Here is a 15,873-nt window from a genome sequence, read left to right on the forward strand (position 1 = left end):
ACGGTTAAACAAGGGGGGCTATTACAAGAAGTCGCAAGGTTACATAGGTCACATAGGCTGAACTGAGGCAAGAAACATTCTATGCTATGTAATCACAAAGATATTTACAAACAGAGATACAGGGAGGTCATGGTACATTGCACAGAGGGATCATCCCATTCTTTAGGTAACAGTAAACAGTGGGATCATTGCATTACTTAGTTATTAGTAAACACCTGCCTTATACAGAGGGATCATCCCATTCCTTTCACATTCCATTTTCCATTATCCATATTTTAAAACTCCAAGCCATGCTAAAATCAGGAATGTCTTCCACCCCTTTTGAGGCTTGGAGATTGCTCATCAGTCAGCTGTCCTCCACAGCCTCATTTCACAGTAATACATTAACTTCTTGGGAACCTACATTCCTCTACTCATCCAGGGTCCAGATTTCCTGTCTCTACAGAATTCTTGCCCTCAATGCCTGTCATGAATCTACCCCAGGGTTGCCTTTCTGTCTGCCCCAGGGTTGGGCCAGAATAGAATTCAGTTCCTGGTTTATGAGGAGGGTGACTGGCCCCCACCCAAGGTAAAAAAAAATGACTGTCCTTGAGCCTCCCTTTGTAGTCTCTACTTTTCTGGAGATCAGAGAAGGCTTCTCCTTATTTCTTCCCTAAAGGTGTTCCCTAGATCTGTTTTTCTATAAACAACCTGAGTCCCCCTCTGGGAAGGAGTTCCCCTTTCCTAGAATTCTTTAAATCTGACCCTGGCATTGTGGTTGATTAAACTCAGCCTCCAAAATGTGATTGGTTACCTCGGCCTCCCTTCAGAATCCATCCAATTTGGGTCATACGGCAGGCTTTACAACTTCCCACCTTCCACATAAGAAGAGCTATCTATACATTCTTCTCTTTCCTTCTAATCTAATAAAGTTTTTCTAAACCTTACCCTCTGGTCTGTGGATTTCAATTCTATGAGTTCATTAGACAAGAATCAGGAAATAAACCAAATTTATTGTTGTATTGGCGAGTGTTGCAGTCAGCTTCACATTGTTGTCAGAAAACACCTAACCAGACAGGTGTGGCACATGCCTTTAATCATAGCAATTGGGAGGCAGAGATAGGAGGATCTTTGTGAGTTCAAGGCCACCCTGAGACTACATAGTCAATTCTAGGACAGCCTGAACTAGAGAAAGACCCTACCTCAAATAAAAAAGAAAAAGAAGGGCTGGAGAGATGGTTTAGCAGTTAGTGCTTGCCTGTGAAGCCTAAGGACCCCAGTTTGAGGCTCAATTCCCCAGGATCCACATTAGCCAGATACACAAGGGGGCACATACGTCTGGAGTTCATTTGCAGTGGCTGGAGGCCCTGACACACCCATTCTCTCTCTCTCTCTCTCCCTCTTTCTCTCTCTGTCTGTCGCTCTCAAATAAATAAATAGAAATTAAAAATATTTTTAAAAAGCACCTGACCAAGAGCAGCTTGTAGGAGAAAAGGGTTTATTTTGACTTACAGACTTGAGGGGAAGCTCCATGATGACAGTGAAAAACAATGGCATGAGCAGAAGTTGGATATCACCTCTTGGACAACATCAGGTGGACAACAGCAGCAAAACAGTGTGCCGAAAACTGGAAAGGGGAAGCTGGCTATAACACCCATAAACCTGCCTTCAACAATACATCACCTTCAGAAGGCACCAATTCTCAAAATGCCTCCATCTGGGTACGTAGCATTCAGAACACATAAGTTTACAGGGGACAACTAGAGCAAACCATCATATTCCACCACTGACCCCCATAAGCTGATAACCATCTATAATGTAAAATGCAATTCATTCATTTAAAAGATCCCAATGATGTTTAAACATCCCTATAATACACAGTCTTTTAACTGAGCTGTAATGCAAAATAATAATAATAATAATGGCATAGAATAAACATTCACACTACAAAAGATGACATTCAGCATAGCAAAGAAATACTCAACAATGGGCTGGAGAGATGGCTTAGCGGTTAAGCGCTTGCCTGTGAAGCCTAAGGACCCCGGTTCGAGGCTCGGTTCCCCAGGTCCCACGTTAGCCAGATGCACAAGGGGGCGCACGCGTCTGGAGTTCGTTTGCAGAGGCTGGAAGCCCTGGCACGCCCATTCTCTCTCTCTCCCCCTATCTGTCTTTCTCTCTGTGTCTGTCACTCTCAAATAAAATAAATAAATAAATAAATAAATAAATAAATAATATTTTTTTTAAAAAAAAGAAATACTCAACAAATACAAGATTTAAAACAAACAGCAAACATCAAACTCTGTAGCTCCAAGTCCCACAACTCTTACCAGTGACAAGTCTCCAGGTCTCATAATTCTAACCAGTGACGAGTCTCTGAAGTTCCATGTCTGCCCCTCCAGCTAGGCTACTCACAGTCCTGGAAAATTTCATCCACTACCTACAACTCTCTTTGGTAGCCATCCCATAGTCCTGGCATCTCCACTGGGTATCTATGGCAATCCATAGTTCATCCTCATGGCTCCATTGGGCCTCCATGCAGGTGCTACAACAAGGCTGTTCCACACTGCCCATGGCCATTTCCAAAAACCAAACCATGTTGCAAATTCAATGACCCTCTACTTCCTGCATTTGTTATACTTCATAGTAGCAAGTGGGCTACAAATTTGTTAATCCAGGGGGGAGTAAAGCAGACCTTGAAGAACAGGAAACTCCTTCAGCATTCAGGCCCTTTCAAAAGAGTCCACATTCTTCTTCTTGTCCTAACGCAGATCAGATGGCCCAATCTCAATGGTTACAATCTCATATACAATTGCAGCTGAATGGGCAGATATTTTGGCCCAAAGATTTCATCTCTTTCAGTGCTATGTCCCTTTGCTTACACCAGTCCATTTCTATGCAATGCAACCCTACACAATTCTCAGGACACAGACATAACAGCAAGTCTCTCACACAAACTGCTTCTAGAAGAGTCCAGGCAAAAATATTCCTTCTCCATATAAGCTAAACCTTACAGTTCTTAGTTCTTACTGTATTCAGGTATTTCAACTCTGACCAGAATGGTCCATCAAGCTGTACTTACAGCACTGCAAGGCATCTTTTAGGCCAAGATTTCAAATCCCTCCATATTCCTCCTTCAAATCAGTACCAAAAGGCCAAAAGCCGTGGTTGCAGTCAGCTTCAGGTTTCTGGGATGAACCTCCAAAGCAGACACAGCTTATGGGAGGAAGGAATTTATTAGAAGCTTACAGATCCAGGGGAAGTTGCATAATGGTAGAACAAGCTGGCCCCCTTTCACATGTCCACACAAAGAGAAATACCACCACTATCACCAAAAGCAAGCACACTTCAAGAATCTCAGGCAGAGCTCAAGCACTCTGCATACCTTTAGATTGGAATCACAGATTCATTGCCAATAACACCTCTTCCAGCCAAGTTACAAGCTTGAATAAAACTCTTGAATCTGGGTTGTAGAGATGGCTTACAATTAAGATGCTTGCCTGCAAAGCCTTACAGCCCGAATTCAATTCCCAAGTACCCACATAAAGCCAAATGAAACAAGGTGGCATATGCATCTGGAGTTCATTTGCACTGGCATGAGGCCCTGGTACCCCCATTCTCTCTCTCTTCCCTGTCTTTTTCTGCCTGCAAATAAATAAATAAAATAAAGTATTTTTTTAAACTCCGAATCTATTGGGCAACATCCATTCAAACTACCAGAGCCACAATCAGGTTTATACCAGCCACTACTTCACTCTGGAACTAATTTTATTGTTGCAGTCAGCTTCACATTGCTGTCAAAAAACATCCAACCAAGAGCACCTTGTGGGACGAAAGGGCTTAGTTGATGTACAGTCTCAAAGGGAAGCTCCATGATGGTAGTAAAAGATGATGACATGGACAGAGGGTGGATAACACCTCCTGCCAACATAAGGTGGACAACAGCAGCAGGAGAGTGTGCCAAAAACTGGCAAGGGAAAGCTGGCTATAACACCCATAAGTCTTCCCCCAACAATAATCACTTCCAGGAGGCACCAATTCACAAATTGCCTCCAGCTAGAGACCTAGCATTCAGAACATATAAGTTTATGGGGGACATCTGAATCAAACCATCACAGCAAGGAGCCCCAAAATTCTCACATCACATAGTCCAATGATGCCCACACTTTATATTCCATATTCAGGCCTGTCCCTCTGCCTGGGTTTCCTTACACCCCTACCCCACTGTGGTTCCTTTCATGTGGCTTCTCTTTGCCTTCTGGACATAGGGCCTTCTTGGAAGGTAGCTGTGATCTTATGCAGTCTTTGGATTCTACTGTGGTAGACATGTGCCCCCACATCTAACAGCTAGCCACCTTTTTCACTGTGGTCATTGCCTAGGAACAGCAGTAAACCCTAGCTGTCTCAAGTAGATATTTAATCCATTCCTTTACCTGATGGATTTGGGACAGACATGAAAATTTGTTCCTACTGAAATGGGAATTTTGGAGTTCCTTGCCAATACACCAATATGCTAACAAACCAATGAATTTAGGGTACTCCAGATTCTTGTATTATTAATTTAAAGAATTAACATCCATAAACCAGAGGTAATGTTTAGAGAGGCATAATTAGATTAAGAGAAGAAAGGGCAGAGAGCTCCTGCCATGTGTAGGGCAAGAGAGGGTAGAGAGGGGTCTGAGGGCTTCTCCCCTTGTCTCAGTTGAGGTGGTTGGAGATGAAAGGATACTTACCAGAACCTGGAGTCCAAGAGACAGCCAACAGAGAGGCCACTCACTTGGTAAGCTTCTACTTATAACTTTATTGTGGTGGGCCTTCCCTTCCAGCCTAGGTTAGTCAGAGTGAGGGCTGATTGGTTTTCAAGAAGAAGCTAGCCATGAATCCAAGTTTTGGGGCTAAGTATAATCTACTACAATACCAGGATCAGTTTTGAATTCTAGAAAAGAAGAACTCCCTCCCAAGAGGGGCTCAGGTAGTTCCCAGAACAAAGAAATATAGGAAACTCCTTTAGACAAGATAGAAGTCAGATCATTCTTTGATCTCTAGCAAAGATGGTAGGCTCAAAAACACTCCTGCCACAAGACAAGGGTGTCCACTGTCCCCACTTTTACTTAATATAGTACTAGAAGTCTTAGCTATAGCAATAAGGCAAGAGACACTCATAAAAGGGGTACAAATTGGAAAGGAAGAGATCAAATTATCATTATTTGCAGATGATATGGTTCTATAATAAAGGACCCTAAGACTGTACCAGCAAATTGTTAGAGCTGATAAACACTTTTAGCAACATAGCAGGATACAAAATGAACACACAGAAATCAGTAGCTTTCCTGTATACTAGCAACAAACATGCAGGGGATGAAATCAGAGAATTTCTCCCATTCACAATTGCCTCAAAAAAAAAAATAATAATAAAGTACCTTGGAATAAACCTAATGGAAGTGAAGGATCTCTACAATGAGAATTAAAATACTCAAGTGAGAAATTGCAGAAGACACTAGGAAATGGAAAGACATCCCATGTTCTTGGATTGGAAGAATCAATACTGTGAAAATGTCAATCTTACCAAAAGCAATCTATACATTTAATGCAATCCCTGTTAAAATTCCAATGACATTCTTCACAGAAATAGAAAAAACAATCCTAAAATTCACTATACCCAATTTTAAGTTATATTACAAATCCATACTAACAAAAACAGCATGGTACTAGCACAAAGGCAGACACCTAGATCAGCAGAACAGAAGAGAGGAACCAGATGTTAATCCAGGCAGCTACAGTCATCTGATTTTTTTCTTTTTTAATATTTTATTTTTATTTATTTATTTGACAGAGAAAGAGGGAGGGGGAAAGAGAGAGAAAATGGGCACACCAGGGCCTCCAGCCCTTTCAAACAAACTCCAGTCATATATGCCCCCTTGTGCACCTGGCTAATGGGGTTCTGGGGAATAGAAGCTGGGTCCTTTGGCTTTGCAGGCAAATGCCTTAACCACTAAGCCATTCCTCCATTCTCAGCCATCTGATTTTTGACAAAAATGTCAAAAATATTCATTGGAGGAAAGACAGTCTCTTCAACAAGTGGTGCTAGGAAAATTGGATATATACATGTAGAAGGATGAAAATAGATCTGAGTCTTTCTCCATGTACAAGAATCAAGTCCAAATGGATCAGGTACCTTAATATCAGACCTGAAACTCTGAAACTGCTAGAGGAAAAAGTAGGGGAAACCCTTCAACATATTGGCATAAGTAATCACTTTCTAAATATAACCCAATTGCTCAGGAAATAAAACCACTAATTAACCACTGGGATTGCATGACATTACAAAGCTTTTGTACAGCGAAGGACACTGTGGATAGAGCAAAGACACAGCCTACAGAATGGGAGAAAAATCTTTGCCAGCTATACATCTGACAGAGGATTAATATCTATGATATACAAAGAACTCAAAAAATTAAATAATACGTAATCAAACAACCCAATGAAAAATGGGCTATAGAATTAAATAGAGAGTTCTCACTGGAAGAAATAAGGTGGCATATAAACATCTAAAAAAGTGTTCTACATTCTTAACCATCAGGGAAATGCAAATCAAAACTACTTTAAGATTTCATTTCACTCCTGTCAGAATGGCTATCATCAAGAAAACAAATGATGCTGGGTGTGGTGGCACACGCCTTTAATCCCAGTACTTAGGAGGCAGAGGTAGGAGGATCACTGTGAGTTCGAGGCCAGCCTGAGACTACATAGTGGATTCCAGGTCAGCCTGGCCTAGAGTGAAACCCTGTCTTGAACTCCTCCCCACCCCCTAAAAAGAAAGAATGAATGAATGAAAAGAAAACAAATCACAATAAATGTTGGCAAGGATGTGGGAAAAGGGGAACCTTTCTACACTGTTGGTGGGAATGTGGCCTGGTACAGCCATTGGGGAAATAAGTGAGGAGGTTCTTGAGACAGCTAAAATAAAAGTCGATTTACCATCTGATCCAGCTATACCACTCCTATGCATATATCCTAAAAACTCTTCTCACTACCTTAGAGATACTTACACAACCATGTTTATTGTCACTCTAATCATGGTAGTTAGGAAATGGTACCAGCCTAGATGTCCCTCCACAGATGAATGGATAATAAAGATGTGGTACATTTACACAATGGAGTTATATTCAACAGTAAAGAAAAATGAAATTTGCAGGGAAATGGATGGATCTGGAAAAAGTTATACTAAGTGAGGTAACACAGGCCCAGAAAGCCAAATGTTGCATGTTCTCATATGTGGATCCTAGCTACAAATGTGTAGACTTGTGTGTGAGCTAGAACCAAAAATCGGTAGCAGAGGACATTAAGCCAGAACAAGCCTGTAAGGGAAGATGGAGAGGGAAGGACTTAGGAGATGGTATTGTGTACGTGTAAGTAGAAGAATAGATTACATGGAGCGGAATGGCCTAATTGAGGCCAGCAAAAGAGATTGAGTAAGAGAAGGGTAGGGGGAGGGTCAATCAAAATTCAAGATATTCTGAATAATACATATGAAAATCTTTTTTTGGATGATGGCACAACCAGAAGCCATATATTGTTACTAGAAAATTTTCAGCGCAAGGAATGGGATATGTTCCAGTGAGTTATTAGCCAGGGAGGTCCCTGTTGCCTCCAAAACATTATAGGCTAATGCCAAGGCCCTTGGTTTCCTTTGAAAAACAGATGGTAAGACCCTATTGCTGAAGACTTCACATGCCTGGGCAGCAAGGTCACTGAGAAACCAAGCTGGGGCTTAGCTGAAAACCTGCTCCCTGTAGACCAGCCAACTGAAAGCTGGGAAAAGCTGCACTGCATGCAGTCCTATGGGAGACAGAAGTCATCAGCAGTGAAAACAGTGGACATTGGAAGCCTCAAGTTTGGGCATCCAGGCCAAATGACTGAATGGGTTCAATAGTGGCATATCTACTCTAGGGGAAACCAACTGTCTCTAATTGGACTGGAGGCCTTCTCTATAGGAAGGAATACATGCCTGGTACTGAAAACCTAATCAAAAGCCTATGGCAGTGGAAGTCATGAGCCTTAGTGGTGTCAAGCCACTCTTGTCTAGTTAAATGCATTTACTATGCTCACCAAACTCCCAGTAAGCACTACACTTAATGTTCATACTCATAGACATTTGGTGGGGGGGGGGGCTATACTGTGAATTTCAGGTCAGCCTGGGCTAGAGTTAAACCCTACCTCGCAAAATCATTTAAAAAAAAAGTTAAGAACAAAACAACAACAACAAAAACAAGATTCACATCTCCTGGCCACATCAGAATGCTTGCTGACTCCAAGGACCTGCCCAACTATTACAGAAAACTGAGTCACACAAAGTGAGCACTAGAGATAAAGTGAAGAATCAAAAAAATTATTTATGTTGACATGGATTTAGGGAAATAATTTCCAAAGCTTGCTGAGTACTGAGCACTGATGGCTCAGAGTTTGTTTGTTTTGTTTTGTTTTGTTTTCTTTAAGGTAGGGTCTTGCTCTACCCCAGGATGACCTGAAATTCACAATATAGTCTCAGGGTGGTCTCAAATTCACAGTAATCCTCCTACCTCTACCTCCTGAGTGCTGAGATTAAAGGTATGTACCACACCACACCTGGCTAGCTCAGAGTTTGTATAGACAGCATGGCAAGTGGTTTGACATCATTTCTTTTACGTTATTATTGGTATACAAGTTTTTAGGGTTATATGTTTTGGGGACACAGACAGAAAATTCCTTAGCAATAAGTCAGTGATAAGAAAGTACAAATGCAAACAGCTGTTTGTTCAGGGAGGTTTCTTTCACTCATGGTCCAGTTTTCCAAGATATTTGACTGACTCAGCACAGGACACGTGACACAGGACGCATCGGCATCAAGGCTTGATAAGAGTAGTGGGTTATGTTTTTAGTCTATCCTATGAGGGTTTGCAAAAAGCTGCTCAGCAAGAATGGCTGATTGGGCTGGAGAGATGGCTTAGCGGTTAAGCGCTTGCCTGTGAAGCCTAAGGACCCTGGTTCGAGGTTCAGTTCCCCAGGTCCCACATTAGCCAGATGCACAAGGGGGCGCACGCGTCTGGAGTTCGTTTGCAGAGGCTGGAGGCCCTGGCGCGCCCATTCTCTCTCTCTCCCTCTATCTGTCTTTCTCTCTGTGTCTGTCACTCTCAAATAAATAAATTAATTAATTAAAAAAAAAAAAAAAAGAATGGCTGATCTCCCACACCCTCCTTCCAGGCAGCCACCCAGTTCTCCCCAACCTGCTTTTGCAGTCTACAGGGCAATGAGAGGTCCTTTCTGATCTCTCCTCTACAGCCCTAAGAGGGGGACCTGAGTTTGATTCCCCAGTACTCACATAAAGTCAGATGCACAAGGTGGCACATTGGTCTGAAGTTTGTTTGCAGTGGCTAGAGGCCCTGCAGCACCTCTCTCTCTCTCTCTCTCTCTCTTTCCCCTATTCTTCTCACTCTCTCTTAAATAAATAAATAAACAAATTAAAAAAAAAGAATTATGTAGCTGGGCATGGTAATGCACACCTTTAATCTCAGTGCTTGAGAGGCAGAGGTAGGAGGATTGCCATAAACTCAAAGCTACCCTGAGACTACATAGTGAATTCTAGGTCAGCCTGGCCTAGAGTGAAATCCTACCTAACAAAACAAAAACAAAACCAATAAAAAAAGAATTATGTCATTGACATCACTAGGGAGATGGAAGGGCAGGATGTGGAGAAAGTGGACCACAGTCAGTGCATTCTTTATCCCAGCAGTGAGAAGGTAACGACAACACACTCCCAAGAACTAACCTACTGTCTCTGCATCCGTCTCCTTTTTTTTTTTTTTTTCAAGTTGGATAGTCTCTGTTGACTTTCCTCTGTGGAAGATGAAATATTAACTTTCATTAGCACACACTTGCATTTTTTTAATTTAATTTTTATTCACATTTTTCATGATTATAAAAAAAATCCCATGGTAATACCCTCCCAGCCCCACCACCACTTTCCCCTTTGACATTATTCCATTCTCCATCATATTACCTCCCCACCTCAATCATTGTACTTACATATATATAATACCAACCTATTAAGTACCCTCCTCCCTTCCTTTCTCTTCCCTTTATGTCTCCTTGTTAACTTACTGGCCTCTGCTACTAAGTATTTTCTTTCTCACACAAAAGCCCAATCATCTGTAGCTAGGATCCACATATGAGGGAGAACATGTGGCGCTTGGCTGTCTGGACCTGGGTTACCTCACTTAGTATAATCCTTTCCAGATCCATCCATTTTTCTGAAAATTTCATAACTTCATTTTTGTTTACCGCTGAGTAGAACTCCATTGTATATTTGTGCCATATCTTCATTATCCACTCATCAGTTGAGGGACATCTAGGCTGGTTCCATTTCCCAGCTATTATAAATTGAGCAGCAGTAAATATGGTTGAGCACGTACTTCTGAGGAAACGAGATGAGTCCTTAGGATATATGCCTAGGAGTGCTATACCTGGGTCATATGGTAGATAAATCTTTAACTGTTTTAGGAACCTCCACACTGATTTCCACAATGGCTGGACTAGATTGCATTCCCACCAACAGTGTAGAAGGCTTCCTCTTTTTCCACATCCCTGCCAACATTTATGATCATTTGTATTCATGATGGTAGCCAATCTGACAGGAGTGAGATGGAATCTCAATGTAGTTTTAATCTGCATTTCCCTGATGACTAGTGATGTAGAACATTTTTTTAGATGCTTATATGCCATTCGTATTTCTTCCTTTGAGAATGCTCTATTTAGCTCCAAAGCCTATTTTTTGATTGGCTTGTTTGATTCCTTATTATTTAACTTTTTGAGTTCTTTGTATATCCTGGATATTATTCCTCTATCAGATATATAGCTGGCGAAGATTTTTTCCCATTCTGTAGGTTGCCTCTTTGCGTTATTCACAGTGTCTTTTGCAGCGCAAAATCTTTGTAATTTCATGAGGTCCCAGTGATTAATCTGTGGTTTTATTGCCTGAGCAATTGGGGTTGTATTCAGAAAGTCTTTGCCAAGACCAATATGTTGAAGGGTTTCCCTTACTTTTTCCTCTAGCAGTTTCAGAGTTTCAGGTCTGATGTTAAGATCTCTAATCCATTTGGACTTAATTCTTGTGCATGGCGAGAGAGAAGAATCTATTTTCATCCTTCTGCAGATATATATCCAGTTTTCAAAACACCATTTGCTGAAGAGGCTGTCTCTTCTCCAATGAGTATTTTTGGCATTTTTATTGAATATCAGGTGGCTATAGCTACTTGGGCTTACATCTGGGTCCTCTATTCTGTTCCACTGATTTACATATCTGTTTTGTGCCAGTACCATGCTGTTTTTGTTACTATGGCTCTGTAGTATAGGTTAAAATCAGGTATGGTGATACCACCAGCCTCTTTTTTGTTGCTCAGTATTATTTTAGATATTCAAGGTTTTTTGTGATTCCAAATGAATTTTTGGATTGTTTTTTCTATTTCCATGAATAATGCCTTTGGAATTTTGATAGGGATTGCATTAAATGTGTAGATTGCTTTAGGTAAGATTGCCATTTTCACAATATTGATTCTTCCAATCCAGGAACAAGGGATGTTTCTCCACTTTCTAGTGTCTTCTGCAAATTTCTCGCATGAGTGTTTTAAAGTTCTCATTGTAGAGATTCCTTACTTCCTTGGTTAGGTTTATTCCAAGGTACTTTATTTATTTATTTATTTTTTGATGCAATTGTGAATGGGAGTGATTCTCTGATTTCATCCTCTGTGTGTTTGTTGTTAGCATATATGAAGGCTACTGATTTCTGTGTATTTATTTTGTATCCTACTACATTGCTGTAGGTTTTCATCAGCTCTAACAGTTTGCTAGTAGAGTATTTAGGGTCCTTTATGTATAGAATCATGTCATCTGCAAATAATGATAACTTGATCTCTTCCTTTCCAATTTGTATCCCTTTTATGTGTGTCTCTTGCCTTATTGCTATGGCTAAGACTTCCAAAACTATATTAAATAAAAGTGGGGACAGTAGACACCCTTGTCTTGTTCCTGATTTTAGTGGAAAAGATTCCAGTTTTTCCCCATTTGGTAATATGTTGGCTGTAGGCTTGTCATAAATAGCCTTTATTGACTTCCGGTTAAGATGGCGGCGTAGGTACCACGCCAAAACAGCCTGGGGGGGGAAGACCAAAAAAAACTCAGCAAAATACACACTTTTACTAAAAAGTGAGGTGTATAGGAAGTTGAGGCGGCAGCGGAGAAGTAGAAGAGTTCCAGAGCATCCAGAGCCTGCACAGGCGGGAACAGCGGCTCCGGGCCGCTCGACTACCCGCCGCAACCGCGGAGCGGCAGAAAACCGCCGGACTCTCGGCTCGAGCCGCAGGACAAGCCAGGTGCGGGATTTTCCCCTCACACCGCGCTCTCCGCAACTCGGGAAACGTGAGGGGAGAGCGGCAGCGAGCAACGGAGGGAGGAGCAGACCGCGAAGTAAAAGCACACGTGGAGAAACGATACAACCAGAACAGCGCGGCTCCCTCCCCTCCCCTGCTGCCTGAACCCAGCTCCAGCGAACACAGCAGCGGCCCGGGACCCGGCCACGCCAACTTGGGCTGACGGCGGGACCCAAGCAGGAGCAGAATTTGGCAGCAACTTCAGCGGCTCCAGCACCGGTACCAGTGGCCCCAGCAGCAGCGGACCCAGGAGCGGCAGCGGTGACAGATCCCGCAGCAGCGACTTCGGGGGAGCAGCACCGGTGGACACGGCAACGGCAGCTTCAGCAGCGGTGGGGGCTCCGGGGGTGGTGCCTACAACAGCTGCAGAGACGGCGGCAGCGGCTCGGTTTGCCCCGTAGGAAAAGCAAGTGCCCAGCTCCAGAAATCAGAACAGCAGCCCGACGACCCAGGCAGCAACTTGACTGAGACCACAATCACCCAAGGTAACTGGGATTGCACCAGGGAAGGGTCTCACTTGGTCACAAGCTGACTTGGATACCTCAACAGACCAGAAATCTAAACCTCTTTGTTGATAGAGGATCTGGTCATTATAATAACTACTCTTGCATACATACTCGGGGCTGTTTTTGATGGAATGGGTACAGTGTTTAGCTAAATTTTAGAATCTACCAGTATATTATTCCATAAATAGCCTTTATTATATTGAGATATGTTCCTTCTATTCCCAGTCTCTGTAGGACTTTTATCATGAAGGGATGTTGGATTTTGTCAAATGCTTTCTCTACGTCTAAGGAGATGATCATGTGATTTTTGTCCTTCAACCCGTTTATGTAATGTATTACATTTATAGATTTGCGTATGTTGAACCAATCCTGCATCTCTGGGATAAAGCCTACTTGGTCAGGGTGAATGATCTTTTTGATATACTCTTGTATTCTTTTTGCCAATATTTTGTTGAGAATTTTTGTATCTATTTTCATGAGGGAGATTGGTCTGTTATTTTCTTTTTTTTGTTCTGTCTTTGCCTGGTTTTGGTATCAGGGTGATGCTAGCCTCATAGTAGGAGTTTGGTAGAATTCCTTCTTTTTCTATTTCTTGGAAAAGCTTAAGAAGCAATGGTGTTAGCTCTTCCTTGAAGGTCTGGTCAAATTCAGCAGTGAATCCATCCGGGCCTGGGCTTTTTTTAGTTGGGAGATTATTGATAACTGTTTGGATCTCCATGTTTGTTATAGGTCTATTTAAGTGATTAATCTCATTTTGATTTAATTTAGGTAGGTCATATAAATCAAGGAAATCATCCATTTCTTTCAGATTTTCATACTTTGTGGGGTATATGCTTTTATAGTATGTCCCTACGGTTTTTGAATTTCTGTAGAATCTGTTGTGATGTTACCTTTTCATCTCTGATTTTATTAATTTGTGTCTCTTTTCTCTTTCTTTTGGTCAGATTTGCTAAGGGTTTATCAATCATTTATCCTTTCAAAGAACCAACTCTTTGTTTCATTAATTCTTTGGATTTTTTGTTTGTTTGTTTGTTTCTATTTCATTAATTTCTGCCCTAATCTTTGTTATTTCTTCCCATCTACTGATTTTTGGTTTGCCTTGTTCTTCTTTTTCCAAGGCTTTAAGGTGAAGCATTAGGTCGTTTACTTGCAACCTTTCTAATTTCTTAATATAGGCACTTAAGGCTATAAACTTACCTCTTAGAACTGCCTTCATTGCGTCCCAGAGATTTTGATATGTTGTGTTCTCATTATCGTTTGACTCTATAAATTTATTTATTTATTTATTTATTTATTTGTTTGAGAGCGACAGACACAGAGAGAAAGACAGATAGAGGGAGAGAGAGAATGGGCGTGCCAGGGCTTCCAGCCTCTGCAAACGAACTCCAGACGCGTGCGCCCCTTGTGCATCTGGCTAACGTGGGACCTGGGGAACCGAGCCTCGAACCGGGGTCCTTAGGCTTCACAGGCAAGCACTTAACCGCTAAGCCATCTCTCCAGCCCTGACTCTATAAATTTTTTGCTTTCCTTCTTGATTTCTTCATTGACTCATTCATCATTTAGTAGGGTATTGTTTAGTGTCTGTGATTTTGTGTATGCTTTATAGCCTTTCTTGCTACTGATTTGTAGTTTAATTCCATTGTGGTCAGATAGAATGCAAGGAACTATTTCAATTTTTTTTTTTCTTTCTTTCTTTCTTTTTGGTTTTTCAAGGTAGGGTCTCACTCTAGCCCAGGCTGACCTGGAATTCACTATGTAGTCTCAGGGTGACCTCAAACTCATGGTGCTCCTCCTACCTCTGCCTCCCGAGTGCTGGGATTAAAGGCATGTACCACCATGCCCAGCTCAAAAAAAAAAATTTTTATCAGTGATGGTGCTCCCTTAAAATTTATAGCCGAAGGGGACCCACATACCCTCAGAAAATTGGGCCCATACCCATCATCACACCACAGTAAAGAGGACAGTGTCCTCAGCTGATTGTAACAGCTAACAGGTTACCAGGAACCCAGAGGGTCCCCTCCAAGTCAAGCTCCTGAGGACACCTGCCTTTGACAAAAAGACTACAGCCCTGCACCAGTCACTCCAGAAGCTTATTAGTCTACACACAGCAGAAGCTTGAGAAATTCAACGTGAGACCTATATATATATATTTTAAAAAAAAGGTTTTAAATTGTATAGACTGCACAAGCTGTCATGTCCTGCTTCTGTAAACCAGCTACCTGCTTGTATGAAAATTTGTTTTCTTGGTCACCTTGGCTCACCACTCCAATTGCTGCCGTCTCTGTACTCACAGTTGTGTTACTTGTAGGAATGATTGTAGCCTCTACATTTTAAATGCTCTAATCTGTTAGGTCAGGACAAAATGGAGTTACAGCCGGAGGGCGACAGAGACATAGGAAGTGGGTCATTCACATTCCTCAAGGAACTTCCCAGCCATTATCCCTTCCTTGATGAAAAATGTCCCAGGTCTAGGTTTCCTGCCCCTTATCTCCCACCAGGTCACTTCTGATGTCACATCCTATGGCTAAAGAACAAAGGAGTTCCTTCCCTTCCTCACCTTCCCCCAACTGAAGAGCTCTATATAGCACATTATCTATAATCTCAAAGCTGACTGCTCAGCTCGATTGTCAGTCCTGGCAGCTGTGTCCCCACCCCCTGCCCAACAAAAACTTCCATCTTTGCCTCAGCATGGTCTCCGTGGTCTTGGTCACACTTGAACCTTACAACAGAGAATTTCCTCAGTAAAATTATTGGTTCTCAGGACTGGGTATGAGGCTATGGTAATTGATAAGTCTAAGATTTGACTCAGTTACTAAAACCAGTGGGGAATGAAACAACCTTTGATGAAAAGACCTAAGGGAAGCCATTTTAGGCCACTCAGCCATCTTGACATTCTCAAGGAGTCATAAGAGATTAAAGCCTAACACAGA

The sequence above is a fragment of the Jaculus jaculus genome, chromosome 4 (assembly GCF_020740685.1).
Source record: "Jaculus jaculus isolate mJacJac1 chromosome 4, mJacJac1.mat.Y.cur, whole genome shotgun sequence".
Taxonomy (NCBI): Eukaryota; Metazoa; Chordata; class Mammalia; order Rodentia; family Dipodidae; genus Jaculus; species Jaculus jaculus.